Source organism: Ascaphus truei, chromosome 1 (genome assembly GCF_040206685.1).
Source record: "Ascaphus truei isolate aAscTru1 chromosome 1, aAscTru1.hap1, whole genome shotgun sequence".
Lineage (NCBI taxonomy): Eukaryota > Metazoa > Chordata > Amphibia > Anura > Ascaphidae > Ascaphus > Ascaphus truei.
This window is the reverse complement of record NC_134483.1, coordinates 358,206,818-358,231,423: the sequence shown is the minus strand read 5'-3', so window position 1 is coordinate 358,231,423 and position 24,606 is coordinate 358,206,818. Positions and strand designations below refer to the sequence as shown.

The following is a 24,606-nucleotide window of genomic DNA, read 5'->3' as shown; positions in this document are numbered from 1 at the left end:
GGTTTGTGCCGAAGGCACCAAAGTGAGGCTCGTAGTGGTGAGTGGGCGATTTGAACTTGCTATAGTTCAAATAGCATCTTGGACGGCTGCAGTACTCAAAACGGACATAGAGTGGAAACTGCCTGGGTAAGTCTTGGAAGCGGCACCTGGCACCTAGCTGAGTTAGGATTCTCCCGTATATCCTGTTTTGGGTGAGTTTGTGCCCCACTGTGTGTTTTGCTGGGTCTGTCGACTGTGGTCGAAATAAACTTGTTTTATTTAACCTCTTCAGAAACGTTGGCGGTGTAAGGGTTAAGGGTGCAATCCTTTCTACTCAATACATGTTTAGAAAGGCCAGCCCTCTACATTCCTGATGGTCCCTCCTAAACTTAATTTAACCTTTCTAGCTGGGAGAAAATCCCACTGAAAATAGAATAACATGGCAGCGAGAATCAGAGGAAGCTGAAATAACAGTCTGATTGAAGGTGTCATTGCCCTTATTTGGGAGGACCAGTCAAAAGAAAGTGAAAATGAGACAAGCATGAGATTCTGAGAACAGTAAACAAAGGACAAGGATAGTGTTCTGTGATACAGTGGCAATCCTTCAAGGTTGGTTTAAACTAGAAGATTTGGAGTTTTAGACAATACAATTACAGTAGGATAATACTTAGAACTGACCACTCTTGCATGTAATGTGGTTTTTTTTTATCTCAAAGTTGATTTTAGATGAGGTTGTACCTTTAAAGATCGCTTTACAGTTACTGGCTGAACAGCGTATGCCTGCACAATTTTGAAATAAAGTAATTTGTGGTCACTATTGGTCCAGATTAGCAGCAAAGAGCTATAACTGTGCAGACATCTATACATTATTTACTATTTGGCTATTTAAACTAAAGCAAAAATGATTAGCTATGGTGAAAGAAACAAATATGGCAAACACATAATAATTTGAAGTTATACATTTCAGAAACATAGTTGCTGCACAAAACATTTATAGGCCAGTAACAGTGAAGGATGATATAGTTCTCACAAGACTGGGTCACATTGTAAAATAGGCCAATGTTTCTTTTACTGTTTGAATGTGCTAGAAAAGCAGTAGCCTTATTGTTGGGAAAAAAACAAGTCTGAAATAATAACTATATTGTCTGGCCAATTTATCTGCTTGTTTAGTTATATCGAGGGCCTTATCGTCATACCCTCTCTCCTCAAAACGCTCTTTCATTTCCTGTAAGGCATTATCTTTTAATTCTCTCGACCCGGGTAAATTGGGTACGGTAGAGCTTCAATTGAAGACGGAGGATGGAAAGAATCATCCTCCTTGGTCCTATTACAATCAGTTTCCTTACGATAGATGTCCGTGACAAACCTGTCAGATCTGTTACTTAACGTTATGTCCAAGAAGCTGATGACCTGTTGGCATTAAAACCATTAGGCTTGGGTGGTCCTTAATGATAGTGCACAAATTCAACAAACATATTTTTTTGACCATAACTAGAGAAATCAGGTGTCAGTGTAGCAAAACCACTCTGCAATATATATGTGTTATTGGGGTAGTGATACACATAATCATTCTTATATTTAGTCATATAGATACATGCGTAGGGCCCATTGCAGTGCCTGACACCTAAAAGAAAAGAAAAAATTCTTAAAACTTTAAATAACTTTTATGCAGGATTATATGTAATATGATTTAACCATTTAAAAAAAAAAATCCTTCTGGGCCAAACGCACATGATAAGTTTTCAGATTTAGTATTTTGAGCTTAAATTTACTAGAACTGGTAAAGTATGTGAATTTGTACTTAGCAAACTCTAGGCTGTTCTGCAGGATCCTACAATACATTACTACTCAGTCTGACTGATGGTTATTAATCAGATCTCCACATGTGTTTTATTCGGTCAATTTCACATATTTTATACATGTACATTGTGATCCTTCCTATGTACAAGAGAGGTTCTGAATTCGCTGAAAACTACATGCTTTTTCTTATTTCCTGAACAAAAACGCCCTCTATGTCACTGGATACCCTGCATTTTCCTGCCAAATCTCCCTGAAAAGGGTTTTGATATCTTGACCAGTCTGACTTTATATAGGTATGCTATGTCTAATGCTATTTCTTTAATCTTTCATAGTCGACATCCCAGATTTATAAATGATATACCTTCATTCTACAAAATTAATTAAACACAGAAATCTTCTACCATGCAACTTATTTGCTAATAAAATAAATCCCTCTCCAGTGAGAAATAGGTTGATATTCTATACCTATGTATATCTAAGACCTCTTCTCATTATTCGATGGACAGGTGTTCACAAGTGGGAATACTGTGATTGCTTATCCAGATGGGTGGATGGGTGTGGAGCTTCTGGGTACATTTAGCTGAAATTGAAGATCGTTCAAGCCAAATAGACTGATTTTTCCCCCCTCATAATAACAATAACCTTGGCATGGATTACTCCAAACTATTTTTTATTAGAGAGCAATGGAAAGAGTCTAACAGGATCCACGCAGGTTCCATCCAGATGTCTGGAAATTGACATTACCTATCCTTAACCACTTCACGGCTGCTTGCTCAAAAACACTTGCTTTGCAATGCATTGCTGCCCCCTTCAGCAGTGAATGTATAAGTAATATTTGTAATCCACATTAGAAAATGAATATCAAAGATCATTTACAAAAATATTTGTCTCAGTGCATTAGTTTTATGTTTTAATCATTGACATAAACACGTATAGTATATTAATTGTGGTAACCTCTATATTATTGTTAAACACTAGGCAACCTACTTTCTATTACTTACATACTGTAGTAAATCAAAATTTAACATCAGTTTTGGACTGAAAATGATTTCATATTATTTTCAATAATAGTGAGTGTCCTTTACTCAATCAACAAGTCAATTGAAGCCACTATGTCAGCACCACTGTCAAATGAAAGCCACAATTTGTATACTGTACATATTGTTCATAAGGAAATCCAAATATGTCCGAAGCAGCACAAGTTCAAGTCATAGAGTACCTGAATAGAAATGATGTTAGTTTCTTTTTGACTGAAAGCACAATATACCAATGTTAAGCATTCTAGGCATGGGAGATATTATAGCCTCAGACTATTTAGCCACTCCTGGCCCGATGCAGTATAACATTCTATCTATGACACCTGCCATGATGCCTATCTGTCTTTACAACACTATTGTTGTGGAAGTAATTCTATCTTCTTCAGGTTTGGGGATTCATGAGGTTGAAGTTTATTTATGTAGCTATAGGGAGAGTTCTACTCAATCAAGCTGCTCAGTTCTCATCTGATTTACTATTACAATACATTAATATATATAACACAATGCGTAAGGGGAAGTACACGTACGCATTACACATACCAGCTAATACAACTACCATAAAAGGATATGCATTCCTACACTAAAGAACAGGTCAAATCCCCTAAAGGTCACCCCCACACCCCTTTTCCACTCCTCTGTCCTGCTAGAGGAACTGATCCAGACAACTGAAAAGGGCAGACTACTTGAAAAATACTTTAGCTTTTTACATGCCAGACTGAAGTACAACCCAGCATCCATTTTAGGTAAGGCATATTCTACACATTCACACTATCATTTCTAACCTTCTATTATTACACTGTCTGTAAAACGTTCAGATAAGGCACAGTGTATTTAAAAGGCTATTTAATGATGGTAATGAGTGGCCATATTTTTCACACACTATAGCGCATTCATAATAATCAGTCACACTTGTATAACACCACAGTATTGTTGTAAACGTTTCCATGCAGAGGTGAGGGAGATACATATAAAAACTGTAGCTTCTTACTAACTCTTGGGGCCTTATTCATGAAGCTCCAAAGCGACTGATCACACTGCTATAGGCACTAAAACAGCCATTGACAAATGAAATGGTTGATGTATAGTTTTTGGCCGATAGTAGTGTGATCGACTGCTTCAGAGCTTAATGAATAAGGCTCTTACTTCATTACTAGGCTTGCATCCTTCATTCGATGCCTTGAATTTACCCATGTTAAACTTCTCCATTGCTAGTGTAGCCCAGTTCCCTGCTCACCTCTGTGCCGGTTGGGGCAGGGCTGCATGGCAAGCGGGTCGCCGGAGCTCCGCGGCGGACCGCCGGTGCAGGGCACCGCCATGTTGAATCTTCGTGTCTGCGCAGTAGCAGAGAGAGTGCGGCAGCCGTTACAGGCGGCTCCGCACAGGACTACATGTCCCAGCAGCCCCAAGGGCTGCTCACCACGTGGGAGACCGCAGCCAATAGGGTTTCCAGATTCACGGAGGAGTTAGATACATTTGGAGCGCTAAGGACCGCACGCCAGTCGGAAGCAGGACGGCAAGGGGGGAGGTAGTGTCCAGGGAGGAGTGCTACTCTGGACTAGGCCAGATATCCCCTTAGGTCCCAGCTAGGACCCAACCACCTATAGGTTGTGGTGCTGCAGGGGAGGCCCCAGATAGGGATGTTTCCCCAATAGCACTTAGTGTGATTAGTACCACGGTGTCCGGATGGTCAAGTGTAATCTACGGCCTGCGGTCTGGGACCAGACCACAGGCACATCATCAGAGACATTAAGGGACACCCTCAAGAGGGAGACGCCTCCGGGAAGGAGAGAAAGAGGATCAGACGAACCCACGTCGTGGGATCACTTTGCGGCCTGCGGAACCATCATCTTCCATATACCTAGTCTGGACGGAAACCAGGAAGTATCCACGTGCACCAACGGCCATACACAGTGGGTAGAGCTAATCCACACGCTTTGGGTGGGCTTGGCTCTGTGGTCTGTGGTCTCCGGGTGGTTAGGTGCCCATGGCACCTCAGTACTTTGGGGGATCTCACCGGGATGTGAACAGTTTTTGGGGTCATTGCATTTTGGGAAGGTTAATCACAGTCCATTGTTATTAGTGTGTATGAGTAAACTGTTGAACTATACCAGTGTGGTGTATTACTATTATTGTATTGGTTCCTGAGAGGGGTTACCCTGCAGAGCTAGGAGGCTTAGATCTTCTGTGAGCCACAGGTAAAGGCAGCACGCGTAGTTCCCTTAGTCACGGGGGAAAGGGGCTACACAAGGATCACAGCTCAAATTTGTGTAAGACTCCCTTCACCTTGTCCATTCTTCTGCTGTCTTAGCAGTTCTAGCCAACACACACATTCAAGATGTAAGTTTTCACGAACAGTGGACTGTGCCAAAATACTTTGGGGAAATTAAAAAGCTGTAGGGTGTAAATGTAGACTGCAAAAACAAATTAACAGAGTCAACCCAATTTGCAAATTTCATGCTTGAAAAAGTAATGTGTGCATGGAGTTAGTTAAAGGATTGCCACATAAGAGTGGGTATTTTGACAGTAAAACAATAAAAATGAATTATTATAGATTGTGCCTGGAGTTAAATGTGCTTGGGGCATAAGGTTTGGCATACCCATGAATCAAGGAGCTTTCCTTAACCACCGCAGTGCCAAGTGGGCTGCAATGTGCTATAAGTTGTTCGTTTAAGGTGCAGGCTCTGTCATTATGTAGTTATTTCCTGAAATGCCCATGTTGGGTTTATCTATTAACTCTTCATCTTTAATTTCCGAATGACGCTTTCATGTTATGTGATTTGTCGGAGGGGCCTTAGATCTCTGGTACCATGGCCCCTTCAACAACCAAGGAGTTATAACAAAAATATCAACTGAAACAAGTGGACTGTGCTTTTTTGAGTGCTTGTGTAGAAACTTCATTATACAGTGTTTTAATAAATGTAAGTATACTGCATTATGTGCCATGCAATTGACATTCAATGCGGCTGTCACTCCTTGACAAAGGCTGCTGTGACAGCCGAAACGTTGGACCCTTTATTTAGCTACAATAAATGATTGCATTTATAAAGTCCGTGGAGCCTCTACTCTTTGTTTCTTGTGTATCCTGTCCCTGGATTGCAGCGGGACGTCCCATATTGAGTTACAGCGCCCCGGTATCAGTATCTTATATTTATTTTCATTATTGGTGTGCAATATTTCACCACATTACATTATATTGCACCCTGTTTGTAGGGCAGCCTAGATAAACATGCTCTATCATTCTCCATTATTCATAGTTAAAGTAATTATACTTACAGGCATACCCCGCATTAACGTACGCAATGGGACCGGAGCATGCATGTAAAGCGAAAATGTACTTAAAGTGAAGCACTCCCTTTTTTCCACTTATTGATGCATGTACTGTACTGCAATCGTTATATACGTGCATAACTGATGTAAATAACGCATTTGTAACAGGCTCTATAGTCTCCCCGCTTGTGCACAGCTTCGGTACAGGTAGGGAGCCGGTATTGCTGTTCAGGACGTGGTGACAGGCGCATGCGTGAGCTGCCGTTTGCCTATTGGGCGATATGTACTTACTCGCGAGTGTACTTAAAGTGAGTGTCCTTAAACCGGGGTATGTCTGTATATTGTCTGAGCAACTCTAAAAAAGCTGTGCAAAATGTGCAATTGAAAATAAATCAGATCAGGATGTTGTTTAAGATTTATTTTTAGGAATAGCTACGGTATGGCACTACTGCAACTACACAAAGGACAAATATCTTTATATATATAATCTTTATTGAATATAATCTTTATTGAAATCACACTTGCATTGAAGAATGGACAAGACAGATCATGGGACTCTTTCTTTGCCTTGATTTATACAAATGTTATTTCTGTGTGTTACAAAAGCAATCCAAGACGGCAATTTTTTTTTAAAATATAGAATTAAAGTAAGGGGTCTCTTAATTAACCCCATTAATTTCAGCTCCGGGACCCCCTACTTCCAGAGAGATATATATGTCCGCCACCTTCGAGTGCCTCTTTAATTTTCTGCCCTTCTATTTATTCCTGGCATTCATTTATAGATAACGTTTTGTGTTCTTAGCAGTACTAAGGTGGGAAAAGTTGTTTTTAATTTCAGGAGTTATATATTCTATATTTTAATGTTAAGTTTATTTATTTATAAAATCTTTTACCGGGAAGTACTACATTGAGTTACTTCTCGTTTTCAAGTATTTCCTTGGCACAGAGTTCTGATGACAGATACATGGTTACAAATACATAGTTACATTAAGTGAGCAGGGTTACATTATACATTATATCCAAGTTGACATTAACAAAGTAATTGTGAAAATACCTCTCGTAGACTCAGATTCCCAGGAGGTCTGTTAGCTGAGGCCTTATAACAGGCAGTTATTAAAATCATTGATTGCCGTTATTGTCCGTGAGATTAAAGCTAATTATATAATATATTCTATACCTCTGTGGATATGTATTGTTAAGGGAAACACTTCTTTTGTATATCACTGGCACTAACAGCTGTTATAGCTAACACAATAACCTTTCTGACTGAAAACATGACTTAACCCATTAGTGAACTTTGAAGATGCACGTCAATGCTTAACGTGGCATAAATTTATCTTAGGTTAGCACCTTGTTAACTCAATAACAGACTTCTGTGCATCTGGAATTTAACGGGACACACCTTGTTTGCCTCTTTTGCAATAGGAGAGGTTACTTAATGCATGTATTGTAACAGTACAGTATCTATCAATGTTTTTAGAATAGAAATCCACGATCTTTCGTGGCACAATCCAACTGAAGTCAAAACCGACACGAAACATAAAAAATTAAACATTTCCAATATATTCTATGAATTAAATAGAAATAGCTGTGTTAGACCAGTAGTGATAGTGCAAAGTATATTAGTACTTCAGTATTAGGTGATACCTTTTTTTATTTGGACTAACAATAGATATTATAAGACAAGCTACAGTATCGAGAGTTCTCTCTCTTCCTCAGGTCAGCAATACTGATGTACATCTGTGTTAAGCACACGAAATTTCTGAGTATCAGTATTGCTAACTTGAGGAAGAGAAAACTCTTGAAAGCTTGTCTTATAATATCTATTGTTAGTCCAAATAAAAAAGGTATGTATTATGTCTTTATTTATATAGCGCCGTTAATGTACATAGCGCTTCACAGCAATAATATATGTGACAATCATATAAATAACAAATAATATAAATAACACATAAAGGGGAGAAGTGCTTCAGACATAAAAGTAACATTTAGGAAAAGGAGCCCCAGCTCCGAAGAGCTTACAATCTAATTTGTTGGTAAGAAGCACGTACAGAGACAGTAGGAGGGTGTTCTGGTAAGTGCGTCAGCAAGGAGCAAATGTTTATGTATGAGGTGTTATTTATCAGCCGTGGTGCTACTCATATGCTTCTTTAAGCAGGTGTGTTTTGAGGTGGGTCTTAAAGGTGGATAGAGAAGGTGCTGGTCAGATATTGAGGGGAATGGCATTCCAGAGGTGTTGGGCAGTCAGTGAGAAAGGTTTAAGGTGGGAGAGGGCATTAGATACAAAAGGGGTAGAGAGAAGACATCCTTGAGCAGAACTCAAAAGTCGGGATGGTGCATAACGAGAAATTAGGGCTGAGATGTAAGGATCAGAAGAGTGTAAAGCTTTAAAGGTGAGGAGGAGAATTGAGTGTGTAATACAGGATTTAATAGGAAGCCAGGAGAGGGATTTCAGGAGGGGAGGCACTGAGAAAGATTTTGAAAATAGTAGAGTGATTCTGGCAGCAGCATTTAGGATAGATTGTAGGGGAGACAGATGAGAGGCAGGAAGGCCGGACAGCAGGAGGTTACAGTAGTCATGACGGTAGAGAATAGGGGTTTGTGTCAGAGTTTTTGCATTTGAGCAACAGAGGAATGGGTGTCTCTTGGTAATTTTGCGGAGGAAAAAACGACAGTTTTTTGCTACCTTTTGAATGTGAGAAGAGAATTTGAGAGAGGAGTCGAGTGTGACCCCCTAGGCAGCGTGGATGGGCTACTGGGTGCATTATAGTACTTCCAACAGTTATGTGGAAGGAGGTAGTAGGGCCAGGTTTGGGAGGAAGTATAATGAGCTCTGTTTTTACAATGTTAAGTTTAAGTCGGCGAAAGGCCATCCAGGATGATATAGCCAAACTTTAGTCTGTACCGCAGGTGTAAGGTCAGGGGTAGAAAAGAAAATTTGTGTGTCATCAGCATAGAGGTGATATTTGAACCCAAGAGATGTGATTAGGTCACCTACAGAGAGTGTGTAAAGAGAAAAGAGAAGGGGTCCCAGGTCACCTAATACTGAAGTACTCATTTACTCTGCAATATATTCTAAGATGCCTTTTAACTGACAGACTTGAGAGTTCTTCTTAGGTTAAAATAAACTCTTCACAGTTTCCAAAATGTCACAGCTTATATGCAATATAGCAGCACATAGGGATAAAAGGCCAGGGTGGAGATAAACTCTGCTGAGAGCTTTTACATTGAGTGGTGAGAGGACTCACATAATTAGCAGGGGCTAACTATACTAGGTGCTAGTTAATTGCTGAGGTGTGGAGGTGTTAGGCTGTAGGGCTGACATCTGCTCAGCTATGGGAGGCAGGAAGTGAATCATACGTTGCAATAATAGGAGTCATTGTTTTTTTTTTTAATTCAAAACGTGAATACGTTTTAATTCTAGATTCACCCCAGCTGAAACATGAAGGTTTTTCTTAATATACTGTACAACACATTGAGAAAAATGTTGGCCGCACCGAAATGAACACATCCTATTTAAATCACCTTCCTCACACCCACTGTTGCTCCATTCAACCACTTAGCAAACGACCAGCTGATGCACATGATACACTAGCTCAGGGGTGGGCAACTCCAGTCCTCAAAGTCCACCAACAGGTCAGGCTTTCAGTCTCCTTGTGACCTTGGGAAAGTAATTTCCTGCCATCCTTCATAGCTTCCCTAAATAAATCTAATAATAATAGCTACGATTTAATCATTTATTTGGAAATTAGTTGCAAGTTGAATTTCTAAGTGGCCTCCGAATATGTTTGTGAATCAAGTATTTTCTTAACCTTATCCCGCTATGTCCTTGTCAGAAAACCAATACTGATATGGCGAGGAGAGAGAGGGAGGCTGGCTGAGCAAACTCTTGCTAATCACACAAAAGGGAGCAGCCAGAAGAAATCAAACTCCTCCCAACTCTAACTTTTGAAAATAAAAATACTTATAGGTGTCAGATTAGCGTAAAAAACAAACAAAACATAAATCACCCAAATGAAACCCATGAAACCCACTGCGATTAGTTGATTTTAGTCCTAGGCAGGATTGGCTGTTAAATCTCACTGGCCGAGTCATCAAAGCGTGATTTGCGCTATTGCATCCGGATTGGTGATATGTGCCATTGACTTTAATAGCAGGTACCGCTGACGCTGCTGCTGCGATGACGATGAGCGCATTGTGCTGTAATCACTCCCGACCACTATGCCTCAGGCATCAGAATTAGATTGAAGAAGCTCTTAAGGGCAAAGATTTATTCTGCTCGCAAAATGCTACAGCCGGTCTGCTTGTTCAGCACTTTAAAAGCAAAAAATAACCTACAGTATCTGCCATTTTTTTTATGGTCTGCAGAAACTACATGTGATATGTTTCACATACTTGCAGTAATGATTGGCTGCAGCTTGGCTGGTTTTACTTCATAATGCAAAGACTGTAATGCATGTTCAAATGGAAATCTGTTTTCTCCTCCACGTAACAGAGATAGACAATGTATTAAATTGCATAAGAGAGTGCATCACGTTTTCATCATAGTACTCAATGCACCCGGGAATCATTGAACACATGCCTTTCTTTCCATAGTTCAGTCTGTAGCGTCACTACTGTCACAAAGGGGCCAGGGACCCCACTCTAATGCATTGTTGGCCATTTGCAAGAGCTATGTGATTCACCACGTCTTTTAAAACACTGTAACGGATTTTTATTAAACTGATAATATTCTATGCCTAATCAATACCTTGCCTGAGAAAGGGGGTCTCCAGTTTTGGAAAGGATGGATTATTTTGTGTGTTTGCAATCATTTAATTTAATGGTCTTTTCTAATGCTTCTCTAATGTGAATGGTCATTGCGTTACAATAATCCAATTACTGTATTTTATAAAACACAGATTTGCTGAGTGCCAAAATTGATGTATCATATTATAATGGTATTTTAAAAAGCATGAAAACATACATTATTGTATTTGAGGATTTAAAAAAATGATTTGATAACATTGTAGCAAGCGGTTAAACCATTACCAGACATGAATCTAGCAGATCACAATACATCATGTTATTAATATAATTAATTGCATCTGTTTATTTTTTTTAAAAATGTGAATTTCTCATTCCTTTGTTTTTGATTTTAAAACCGTTCTCCTCCAGTTTTTTCTCCTTGGGAATGTTTTTTATTTTTTCACATTCATATGAACATGCCAAGCACACTCCTAGTTAACAAAAAAGTACCTTATGAAACTGCTTCCTTGGGCTTTAAAGTGATCTGTGCTTTTCCATGCAAGCGTGCAATGCTTTATAGGGATGAATTTCATGCAGTGGCTGGAAGACAGCAATTTATTTGGTTGGCGGGAGCTTGACTAGACAAAATGAACCTGTTTCTGTTCCACACCCATGCTGCCAATTGAAGGAAATATCCAACATGTAAAGGTCATTTTACAAAAGGCCATAGTTATTATGTGATATTGGAGATGTATAGCTTGCCATTTAAGAATCTAGGACTATCCAATAGATAGCATGAACAATAGAAGAAAAGCTTGGATACATGGTTGACACAAATGTGTGCTTTGACCCTTGTCAAAGAGTTTCTATTGCGTCCAAGTACACCTACAGTTAGGTCCGGAAATAATTGGACAGTGATACAAGTTTTGTTATTTTGGCTGTGTACCAAAATAAATTCAAGTTACAGTTAAATAATGAATGTGGGCTTAAAGTGCAGTCTATCAGCTTTAATTTGAAGGTATTCATATCCAAATTGGAGGAAGAGTTTAGGAATTATATCTCTTTAATATGTAGCCCCCTCTTTTTCAAGGGGCCAAAAGTAATTGGACAATTGACTCAAAAGCTGTTTCATGGACAGGTGTGGGCTATTCCTTCATTATTTCATCATCAATTTAGCAGGTAAAAGGTCAGGACTTGATTCCAGATGTGGCATTCGCATTTGGAAGCTGTTGCTGTGAACCCACAACATGCGGTCAAAGGAGCTCTCAATGCAAGTGAAACAGGGCATCCTTAGGCTGCAAAAAAACCGAAAATCCATCAGGGAGATAGCAGGAACATTAGGAGTGGCCAAATTAACAGTTTGGTACATTCTGAGAAAAAAAGAACGCAATGGTGAGCTCTGCAACAGAAAAAGGCCTGGACGTCCACGGAAGACAACAGTGGTGGATGATTGTAGGATCCTTTCCGTGGTAAAGAAAAACCCCTTCACAACATCCAGCCAAGTGAAGAACACTCTCCAGAAGGTAGGCATATCATTATCCAAGTCTACCATAAAGAGAAGACTTCACGAGAGCAAATACAGAGGGTTCACCACAAGGTGCAAACCATTCATAAGCCTCAAGAATAAAAAGGCCAGATTAGACTTTGCCAAACAATATCTAAAAATGCCAGCCCAGTTCTGGAACAGCATTCTTTGGACAGATGAAACTAAGATCAACCTGTACCAGAATGATGGGAAGAAAAAAGTATGGAGAAGGCTTGGAACGGCTCATGATCATACCACATCATCTGTAAAACACGGTGGAGGCAGTGTGATGGCATTACTGATGATGTGACAGAAGACAGAAGCAGCCGGATTAATTCTGAAGTGTATAGGGTATATTGTCTGCTCAGATTCAGCCAAATTCAGCAAAGTTGATTGGACGGCGCTTCACTTTACAGATGGACAATGAGCCAAAACAACCTGCGAAAGCAACCCAGGAGTTTTTAAAGGCAAATAAGTGGATTATTCTGCAATGGCCGAGTCAATCACCTGATCTCAACCCGATCAAGCATGCATTTCACTTGCTGAAGACAAAACTTAAGGCAGAGAGACCCACGAACAAACAACAACTGAAGACAGCTGCAGTAAAGGCCTGGCAAAGCATCACAAAGGAGGAAACCCAGCGTGTGGTGATGTCCATGCATTCCAGACTTCAAGCAGTCATTGCCTGCAAAGGATTCTCGACAAAGTATTAAAAATTAACATTTTATTTATGATTGTGTTAATTTGTCCAATTACATTTGAGCCCCTGAAATAAGGGGACTGTGTATGGAAATGGTTGCAATTCCTAAACGTTTCATATGATATTTTTGTTCAACCCCTTGAATTAAAGCTGAAAGTCTGCACTTCTATTGCATCTCGGTTGTTTCATTTCAAATACATTGTGGTGGCATACAGAGCCAAAATTATGAAAATTGTGTCAGTGTCCAATTATTTCCGGACCTAACTGTATGTCAAGTATACAGTAGGACACATTTTCCTTGTGTATTTTATTTGGTACAGATTGGTGTCTCAGTGTTATAATACTACAGTATAGTAAATAAATAATATAATAAGTGACTACTTCCCTAAGACCTTCTGCCGCTTGTTTACTAATGCAAGTGTGGGAAATAGATGCAAAGTATTCTTTATACTTTATACTATGCATGTTCTATGTAATTTTCTTACGGTAAATTCAATGACAGAATATTTGGTTGTAGAGTATAATACATAGACCCATCAAACTAAAAAGTGTACTAAAACTCTATAATATTAAAAGGAGTAAGGGTCCAGACCAAAGGGAGTAAGGGTCCAGGCTGAAGAGAGTAAGGTCCAGGCGAAAGGGAGTAAGGGTCCAGGCTAAATGGAGTAAGGGTCCAGGCTAAGGGGAGTAAGGGTTCAGGCTAAGGGGAGTAATTGTCCAGGCTAAAGGGAGCAAGGGTCCAGGCTGAAGAGAGTAAGGGTCCAGGCGAAAGGGAGTACGGGTCCAGGCTGAATGGAGTAAAGGTCAAGGCTGAAAGGAGTAAGGGTCCAGGCTGAAGGGAGTAAAGGTCCAGACTAAAGGGAGTAAGGGTCCAGGCGAAAGGGAGTAAGGTCCAGGCGAAAGGGAGTAAGGGTCCAGACGAAAGGGAGTAAAGTTCCAGGATAAAGGGAGTAAGGGTCCAGGCTGAAGGGAGTACGGGTCCAAGCTAAGGGGAGTAAGGGTCCAGACCAAAAGGAGTAAGTGTCAAGGCTGAAGGGAGTAAAGGTCTAGACTAAAGGGAGTAATGGACCAGGCTTAAGAGACTAAGGGTCCAGGCGAAAGGGAGAAAGGGTCCAGGCTGAAGGGATTAAGGGTCAAGAAGAACATGAGGGCTACCTGCTATTTAGTATTAAAGTGAATGGAAATTGAAGCTTTGTGCATTATCCAGCATCTCACCATATTGAGTAGTTGTTATTGAGAAATGGCTGAATATGCATTAAAGCAAGGGTGCATAAACTGGGGGGCACGACATTTTCTAGGGGGCATGGCGCAGTGCTTACAGAGGCCCCGCGCTCTTCCCCAAAGCATTTAAATGAAATGCCAGGGGAGCGCGCGAGGCTTCTGTATGTCACTGACCTTGTCTCCGGTGGCTTCTGGTGATGCCATGGCAACGTGGCATCAAATGACGTTGTGACATCAGAAAACGCAGGAGAAAAGGTAAGGGGGGGGGGGAGAGCAGGCATGGGGTGCAGACGAAAAAATTTGCGCACCCCTGCATTAAAGTATGAGGAGGCTTCAAATTTAACACAGATAAATAGGGGTAAGTTACTGATATCTCTTCGTTAGTCTCCAGATGCAATACAAATGTATCAATATGCTATAAAACAGAAATGCTTAATTGCCCATTTATCTGAAGCAGGTGAGTTACATTGCTTCTTATTTAAACTTAGAAGCCACCAGAATGTTGTTTTATTTCTATAGAAGTTTTTAAACCAGAGCTTGTGAGCTACAATAAAGAGACACAATAGCATAGTATGTTTACAGTTGTATTGAAGAATAAAATAGTGTGAGCCTCTTTGGACTTTGAGATACACTGGAGGAAAACTTCTACATCCTTTGGTCATTGAGTGAACAACACCTTTGCTCCCATCGGAGAGAGACTGGATCTCTTATTTAAAGGGGAATTGGAGAGTTGAATACTTACCATTAGACTCACTTCTAACCAACGCCCAAACTGGCTTCACTATTATACACATTCTTTTTTCATATATCCTCGTTGTGAAGACCTTGCGCTCCCCTTATCTGGAAGACTGTGAATTCGTATGGACCGGAGAATGGTCTAAGAAGAGTTGTTTGAGCTGCTTTTCATTTATTATCACACAATAATATTATCTCACATTGGTGTGATTGATATATTTTCACTTTGTTTCCCATTACAATACAATTCTGTGTGTGTGCAATATCTGTTTATTTCACTGTCACCTTCACGAGTATATTATTTACATGTCAATTTTGCCATAAATATTTATCATTAAGCACTTGGCTTCGTATAAGTATTTGATTCACCAAGTTCCAGACAGGAGCGCCCAGTTACAATGCTTCCACCCTTCCATTGTTCATCACATGCATTCCATAGTACTTTATAACTCTGTCCTTGTCGGCACTTAAGGGACTGTACACAGTGGTGCATATAAAGTGGGTATCACATGTAAGAAACTTAATTCAAATTGTCTTTATGTTTGTCTTAGAGGCAGAGGAAGCACACTTATATTGTATATACTGTAGGTGCAGTTATTAGCCATTTAAACAGTGCTCCCTGCATGTCTAATTGTAGCTTTCTGTAATAGAATATGTGTTCAAATGGATGCGGTATTTAGTAGAAACGGGCAAAACTGTCAAAATCCTTTTAATTTCCTGGGCTTTCCATTCAAAATGTATTCGGCGGTGTAAAATCCGTCGACGGATTGTTCCAGTTTAAACCCGTGCATATTAATCCAAAACCGCCACTGGATACAATCCGCTGGTGACTTCTAACAATCCTCCAACGTATTGCGGAATCTGCGGATTTGGATTTGCGTGTGTAACGGGTATTCCACCCCACCCAATCTCATATGTAGTGTGGGTGAGTAGAACATGTGGTGTTACCGGTGTGGTGCGTATACCTGCTGGCTCACAGGAGGTCTGAGCCTCCGCTAATGAGAGCCTGGGGTGAATCCTCTGGAACGGATCTTCTTCACATTGCAGCGCCTCCACCTATGTAGGATTCTATGGAAATGTAGAATGACCCTACATAGGAACCCAATCAGAAACCACACACACAGTGATTATAATAACTAAGGGTTTTACTATGAACATAGAGAATATCATAATCATTTACATAACCTCATAACCTGTGTCCCTCTCACGAGGAGACACTACCCGTGACGTCTCGCAGGACGTTTCCCAACACTAGGTGATCCCACCCAGTGTCCCGTGAAACCCCCACACCCAAGGTCCCGTACTCCTACGGAGATAGTCAATGGGTGACTGCGCAGTCACTAAAACCTTTAGGCCTGTTGGTGCACATATAATACAGAGGTACCTTCCGAGCACTCCGATGCTCGGGACTGCAACTGTCTTCTAAAAGGGTCAGACGTCCGTCTGATCCTATCCAGGTACTTCTGCCGTGGACCCCAACGAGGGTCCCACCGCTTCACGGGAACACAACAGTCTCTTGGTACAGCAACCGAACCACAGGAACAGCCACGCCGCTATCCCTGTCTATCCTTCACTAATCCTAGCGTGACAGGAACCCTAACCTAGGGCCTGTCCCTGATGAACCGCAACCTGGGATGGCTTGGGGAAAACTCCTAGGGCCTGTGGAACATTAACCTGCCCCCCTTCCCCTAGCTACCCAGTCTCAACTGTAACTGCTAATCCTAACAGCCTAACGCACCTGCAGCCAACACTCAGCTCACACTGTCAGCCTGCAGGGATCCACACACACTTCACACACACTGCACGCACTGCGCCCAGCACATGCAGCGACACACACACAGACAGCTGCAATCACACACAGCCACCTGGATCCCGTAGCAATCCACTACTAGCACACTGTGCCTATTTGCCAGTGCCCACAGCCCTCTCCGCTGTGGCACTGCCAAACCTGCACCTTACACACACTAAGGGTGACCTCCCTATCTAGGGCCGTCCCTTATCAGTTACCCACTAACCTGGTGGGGAGTTGGGGCCTACCTGGAGGGTGTGGGTACCTATCAGGATGCAGGAGCTGCACTCACTCCCCGCATCCTTCCTTCCCCTTCAGCTCCTCTGCTCCAACTGACGTGACTCATGCAAAGCCCGGGAAAATGTATCTCTTTCCTCCAGGGCAGTCCTGCAGCCCTATTGGCTCCTATCAAGCACCTGGTGCCTGCCTCGCTATGCCTCATGGGAATTGTAGTCCCGAGGCCCCTACAATAACATTGAGGCCGCGTGCGTGCCTTCCCTCTGCCTACACAAACCTGTAATGGCCGCCGCAACCTCTCACTAACTTCCCCTACTCTCGCGCGACTCTCCTGCGCCTTCCCTGCCCTCACGCAACTGTTCCCTGGCTCTAGGGTTCTCCCTGCGCATGCGCGACTCTGCCCTGTCTCTCGCAGCCTCCCTGCGCATGCGCGAGCTAACTGGGCCGCCGGGGACTCACTGCGCATGCGCGAGTTGAAGCGCAATGGCGGCGCCCTATCCGCCCGGCTCCGGGAGCGCCGGGAGCCCTGAGATGCGCGTGCGGCCTTGGCAACCGGCCGCACGCGTCCCCGGCAACCCCCGAGCCGGGACCTGAACGCCCTCTCCCCTGCCACTGCCGAACGGAGCCGCCATTGGACGCGGCGGCCCCCGCGATCGGCAGTCAGGTGAGGGGGGTGCGGTAGCGCTGGGGAGACCTGGCTACACGTGATAAAAACAAAATCCGGAAAAGACGAATTGCCGTTTTTGAGACTGATTCGCGAAAATTCGCGTACCAAAGGAAGCAGCCAATCTGAGGCGGGTCTAAATCCGCAAAAAAAGAAAATGTGCCCATCTCTAGTATTTACTGTGCAACTCACTGCTGTTTATTAATAATACAGAATATTACAGGGTAAATTAACCTGGTTTCTCAATGAGTTCAATAGATATTTGCTAATTTGTTGATTACCTTAAAGCAGCAGTTACAGCAATATCCTACAAGTGTGTGTTTTTTTTTTTTAATAAATCAGTTCTGTACTATGAGAAAATACTTGTAGGATTTACTACAAGGATACTTGTAGGATTTAAATTTTTAAAACCAAAAATGTTTTAAAGACATTTTTTAATATTTCTAATGTAGGAAGCATTTCCAAAGTGACAGCCCCTTTCCCTTCTGATAGGCTCTGGCTCTTGAGCCCCGTCCTCTCTCTAGCAGTGCACCAATTGTATCTAGTAACTGCCCAGTCAATCATATTCCAGGACTACATTTCCCATAATGCTGAATTAAATAACCCGGAGCAAAGCGATTGATTACAGGAGAACAGATCGATCAGCAGCTTAGCTAATCACTTGTCAGCGTGCCGCTTGTATTGATGCACATATTGCATGGGAAAATATATATATATTTTTTAAACGGCAGCTTGAACTGCAGCTGATACAATTGCTAATTTACTGTTTAGATTTCATTAACATTGCTTAGTAAACTGATTACCACCATGTAGCTGTAAAAGCTGTGTCATACGGCAGGCACTGCGACTGCTCATTTGCATGTTATTACCCAGAATCCCTGGCAGCAGTGGAAGCATTGTACGCTGAGTGATTATGAGGGAAAGCAGGCTTGTGGGTCTGTCTGAGGCGTGTGAATGTGCTCATAAGTGGTATTTTTATTTGTAAGTTTAAGTACGGGAGAACCAATCAATTGATAATTAATAACAAATGTAATTAGGAATCTATCTCTGTGACAACTGAGTTATATAGTTCATTTTTCTTTTTACATCTTGTAGTTGGCGCTGAATACTAACTTGCACTCATCTAAATTCTTCCTCGATGTAAAAGATCTCCCATCACGCGAAAGAATCTTGTGTGCAACTTTAGATCCATGTTCTGTAGCTCTGCAGAAGTTATCATACAATTCTTACTCGCTTTTCAGATCTGGCAGTCTGCCAAGAGGCAGCAATTAGTCCTGTAATTTTGTAAACATGACAATTTAGTAACATGAATGGTGCTACATTTGAAGCAATGCTCCTTTTATTCACTGCAGAATGCACAGTAATAAACATCAATGGTAGTTAAACATATGTGATGTGTTGTTGTTTTTTTTTCTTTTCTAAATAGAAATGCATAAAGTAATGAAATACAACTATCTGAATGTTAACATTGGAGGTTAAATGCTGGCTATTACTATAATTAGTATTTATACTGGTGCCAAAGTTACACAACACAGTGGTTGTGCAGTGCATATGTCACAGTCCATACTGGAAAACAGATTGTGTGCATATTTGTTTGCAATGTTGCAGGATTCACCTTCTCCTCTCTGTCCCTAAATAGAGAGAGCTGCAGGTGTGTAATACATAGATGAGGTGATAAACACATTCTCATATCGAGCTATGATGACTGTGCCTCATACATTATGGAGTAGGCTAGTTTTATTACAACCCTGTACTTCTGTAAGCATACGAAAGCAGGGTTTTAAACAGAAAGGGTCAGTCAATTTATTTTATATACACATATATATTTATTTATTCCAGCTTCAGCTTACATACATATCGATACCTTTTACCTACAGACACTCCCCCATTAATGCAATGGAAATTTTCTTTGTGTGAGTTTCATGTACTGTACTTTCAGTTGTTTTTAACCAACTGCAGTCAGAATAAAATATTCCCAGCCCAGAGTCCCTATGTTTGTCCTGATGGTAGCAGTTTAATTACTGATCACACACTTTTTGTAAATTGTTTGGTGAAATAATTTATTAATACATTATCCATATGGTACCTTGGATAACTATGTTTAGCAGAATACAAGTTAATTGTATTCCTATTGAATAATTATATCTGTATACATAGCTTTACATTGTTTCTGATTTTCTATAACCATAAGGAGACATATTTTATAATTCTAAAGTGATTGGATCATTTCTTCTTTTTTTTAAGACGTAATCAAACCTTAACAAGAAATGTGTATTTATTTTATACATAATAATTACAGTCTTAATATTTTCAGAAGCAACAGGTCAGGTTTACAGAATATCCCAGCTTCAGTACAGGTGGCTCAATCAGTCCCTGCTTCAGCACAGGTGGCTCAATCAGTCACTAAGTCCCCGTTTCAGCTTTTTAGGCTCCGATTGAGCCACCTTTGGTGAAGTTGGGATATCCTGAAAACCTGACCTGTTCTGGGGCTGGAAGACTAAGTTTATTCCACCTGTTCCACAAAGTTTAACACAGGCACTGACTTTACATGCAGCCAGCACTTTACATACACAGTATATCAGACATTTGCAATAAAATGTGATACAAAAAAAAAAGAAGAGAGAAATGACCTATGAATAGCGAACATTGGTTCAAAGTAATCACTGCCCAGAACATCTTACAATCTATGTTGTGTATAGATATATACATCTTACAATCTATGTAATACTGTGTATAGGGGGCATTGATTTATAGCGCATGTGTTACAAAGTAGAAAGTGTAGGGTAAACCTACTGTATGCTGAGAATCTATTAAAGTGCTTCTTTAAAAAGGTGAGCATGTATGTATATGAAATGTCTGTGCCTGATCTGGGCCCCTGGAAAGGCACAGAGCATCTGTATAGCTGGCAGTGAAATGGTATTTCCAGGCAGGCACTCTGTTGGAGGGTAGTGAGCCAATCCACTGCTTTGTCTGAGCAGCTGAGAACTTCATCTGAGTATTACCATGGTGTACGGTAACACAGACCTGTTCCATGAGCAAGTAAAGCACTGAGCAAGTGTTAGGGTCAATATTTATAGACCACTACATTGCAGCTTGGGAGACACACACTGTACACAGCCGTGAAGGGCAGGGAAGCAAACTGCATTAACAGGAGGCAATGTGGTTCTGATTTTGCTTTTCTCTTTTCAACCACCAGGTTTAGGCATTTCCTCTGAATTCACAACCTTCATTCTCCGAACCATGACAAGACAAGAGTGAAGTAATAGGTAAGTTACTAGCATTTTCATTTCACTCTTTCCTGGCTGGGGCACAGGTGTTATTTGTTGAAATCTTTGTGCTGTGTTATTGTTGTCTAACCGTCTAACGATTTACAGTCCCAAAGGAAATAATCATATTGGGAACAGATAGATTTTTTTTTTGTACCAGTTTTGCGGCAGGGAGACTTTTGAGGAATTACTCCGTACTGTACATGTTAACATTCAAGACAGTGATCCTGTGATTTTGTCTGTCTGGCTGCAACAAAAAAAGGGTGCTATGAAGTTTTGTCCATCAAATAGTGAGTGAGATGCATACATTAAATATTGAGTGAATTGGATTATGTTGAAATTGTATATGACTTAACATACAATAATATAATAGTAGAATATGTGTTTCATTTTCAGTATGCATTTACATTTGTGAATCTAAAAAGGGGACATCATCAAGTGTTAAAAAAACGGAAATGTCTTTAAAGTAATGTAATAATAAAAACACGGGAGGTAGAATTATCTGTAGTTATAATATATAATTTAGAGCATGTGCAAAGTCTGAAAATCTGGTGAATATTAGCAATTTCATAGTCCCCCCCCCCCCCCTCTAGAATATATTGCATTGTTTTTACTCTTAACCCTTTGCCTGCTAGAGAGCCCAGCTACGCAATGCCTTGGTCGTGAAAGGGCCAGGGCATCGACCCACAGCACCTTTTGATATAAATCTGCCACCTTGTTAATAAAAGGCCCCGTCTTAGTGCTAGTTTCTTTCTTACCTTCTGCCTTGGTTGTTGCATCTCCCCAGCCAGTACGAGCAGAGAGCAGAACCCTGCTAGCACTTTGTTGGGTGTGGTGGAAACTTTACTTTCCTGTTACCTTTATTCTCAATGCAGTTCCTTGTCTGCTCCAGCCTATCTGGAAAGGTTACCTCCACGTCTGTTATACAAATTACATTCACCGGCCATTAATAGTATAATCTGCTAAACGGAAATACTACCGTCAGTTATCTATGGTGTTAGTTTCCCATGCTGCTCACTGTCAACCTGCTCCTCTTTTTGCTCCACTTCCTATAACGGTTCCCTGTGGCACTTCATTTCTTTGCCTTCTAAAATCCTTCATCAAACTACCCATCCTTTTTTATCTGAAGTTCTGCACTTTGAGCAGTCTTTGAGTCATGAAGTTCTTTCAAAAGAACACACCTGAGCAATCTCTTTGCATTTCTTTTTATTACGGTGGAAACACTCCTAAAATATCAGCAGTTATAAAAGTGCTGAACAAATGCTCTTTTCCAGTGTGTTTTTCTTTCCATTACACAAAATAAATTTGAATGGTTTCCAATGAACATTAATGCTTCAGACTTCATTAGTCCTGGTGTTTGTGTACTCCCACCCATGCTGTAATTTAAGCTTTAGGTTCGCTGTAACACAAGAGATCCATACATTGGAACATGACCTGTATATGTGTCATACATCAGCTCAGGAAGATGAATGCATTGCAACAACACCACATTTCAAAAAACACAGTTTATCTGTGCTGAACATGAATATTATGTCTTGCGATTTAAAACAAATATGAACTTTGGCAACACTTTCAACTTGAGGTTTTCAGCTTCATTTTTTAATTTTGTTATTTATGCATGCTGATACCTACATTTACATCTATTATGTTATTGCTGTTATGAGGAATATTATCATCCTGGATGGATAGTTATGGAATGTAGAAAGTCTTAAACAGGCCAGCCACAATGAAAACCATTGTTGATAGCATAATACATTTATTGAACACCTTCCCACTTATCCAAGTTGAAGAAGTGCCAGGGGTAAAGAGCGAGAAGTTTAGAGAAATGGGTAACTAGGAGTTAAACTAAAACACATACATAAGAATATAACAATGTTCTATGTACTGAAAAAAAAGCTTAAGTAACATATTAACATCATAGACTTTTCCTGATCCATTTCCATAGGCCAAAGCCATAGTTTTGTGTTGCTTTCCTAACCAGGGTTGTAATTTCTTCCCAGATGGATAGTACTGAAGAAGTCCATATTATTTCCCCCGTTAACGAGGACGTTAGGGAGATAGCGCACGCATTTCGGTACCTTTGGTTTCAATGATGCTCACGGCAAAATCTGCGGACAAAAATTGCATGTTAACAGGTTCAATAACGTCTGCTACATCTGTAGACAATAGTATAAACATTTACATATCCTCCTTTCAAGTTAATGAAAAATCGTCACCATGTTTGGAGAATTTTAAGACATAATAAAAGGATTTGGTCATAATCTATATATCACTTTCTTGGGAAAAATAAATAAGACTGCGCTGATTGGTGTGAATAAAACAAATGCTGATTTGGACAGGAGGAGGGTGAGAGGAGATATGTTTGAAACGTTCAAATATGTCAAGTGTTTCAACAAGGTACAGGACGAAAGCATATTTCAGAGAGAGAAGTGTTAGAACAAGCGGTCGTGCTCTCATGCTGTAGGCATTGGGGAGATGTGCTACACCACAGAAAGTGTGGTGGATTTGTGGAACAGCCAACCAACAGAGATGGTAGTGGGTAATACAGTAAGGGAATTCCAAAAATGCTTGGGATAGACAGTAGAGTATCCTACATGATGTATGAAAGAAAGCGAAGGAAGAGTCAGTGGTTCCTATCTGTGGTCAAATTCTATGTTTCTGTGGTGTTGTTTTTTTATACATCAGCTCTTTTTGTGTGTGTTTGTTTATGATAGGATTTGTTTCAAAATGATCATTAAGGCTGTTTATTTATTTCAAATGTTTTCTAACGCTCTACACACCAAGAAACTCAGTACTAATGCGTGTGTAGGAACAAAGGGACTGCACCCATCCCAGACCTATGACCATATAACTTAATATGTATGTCTAAGAGGAGTTACATTGTTTTAGATAAGGAGCTTTTTTTGTAGAAATGTAGGTAACAGCATTTTTATTCCCTATACAGTTACAAATATCTTTGTTAAGAGCGCACATTAAATATTATTTTATTACATAACTACAGCTAGATTAAAAAGTGCATTGATCCCTTTTTGGTATTATATGCTAATATATGCAGTTGTTTTTTGCATTTACTGCCTACAGTTGCATGTAAGAAATATCCATTTCACATATTTTCATAGAATACGCTGGAAGACACCGTAATGAAAGTGTGATAGTGCAGGAGACAGGGTTTTAGTAATACTACTGTTCTATTTATTCTCACTAGCTTAATTGCTTCATGATCTTTTGAAAAAAGACAAAGTATCGCTACTTTTTCCATGGCATGTCAACTGCTGTTTGGACATGTAATGCACATCTTATCCATAACTTGCATTTTGAATTATTTTAAGACGTTGGCTGAAATAAGTCTAAATTAGCCAATTTTATCAAATTCGGTGGCACATATCTTAGCATATTGTAAAAAATAATCATAATAATCACTTCAAAGCATCATGATGCTTCCAACGTGGAAGGGATAGACAGATAAAGGAGATCAGAATTGGAATGTATTGGTAATGTTCAGACGTAACGGCCTCCTGAGGGTTCTGCCACATCTGTTCCATAGTGACTGATGACAGGAGATTTAGTTTTGCATGGGATAGAAAAGGGAGGATATGAAAGTGTTCTTTCTCCTGTGCCAAGCTGTATAAAATAACTCAGGATGTGGCACGTCATTTAA

The 24,606-nt window shown here is 40.5% G+C and overlaps 1 protein-coding gene across 2 annotated transcripts in view; it reads left to right on the top strand.

Moving 5' to 3' along the window:
* Positions 1-24,606, top strand: part of BMPR1B (bone morphogenetic protein receptor type 1B) — a 408,155-nt gene that overhangs the window by 204,555 nt on the left and 178,994 nt on the right. For both annotated transcript variants that reach the window (XM_075609777.1, XM_075609786.1), the window contains one exon: positions 20,879-20,948. The gene's annotated coding sequence lies outside the window, so the exon portion shown is untranslated. The remainder of the gene's footprint in view (positions 1-20,878; positions 20,949-24,606) is intronic.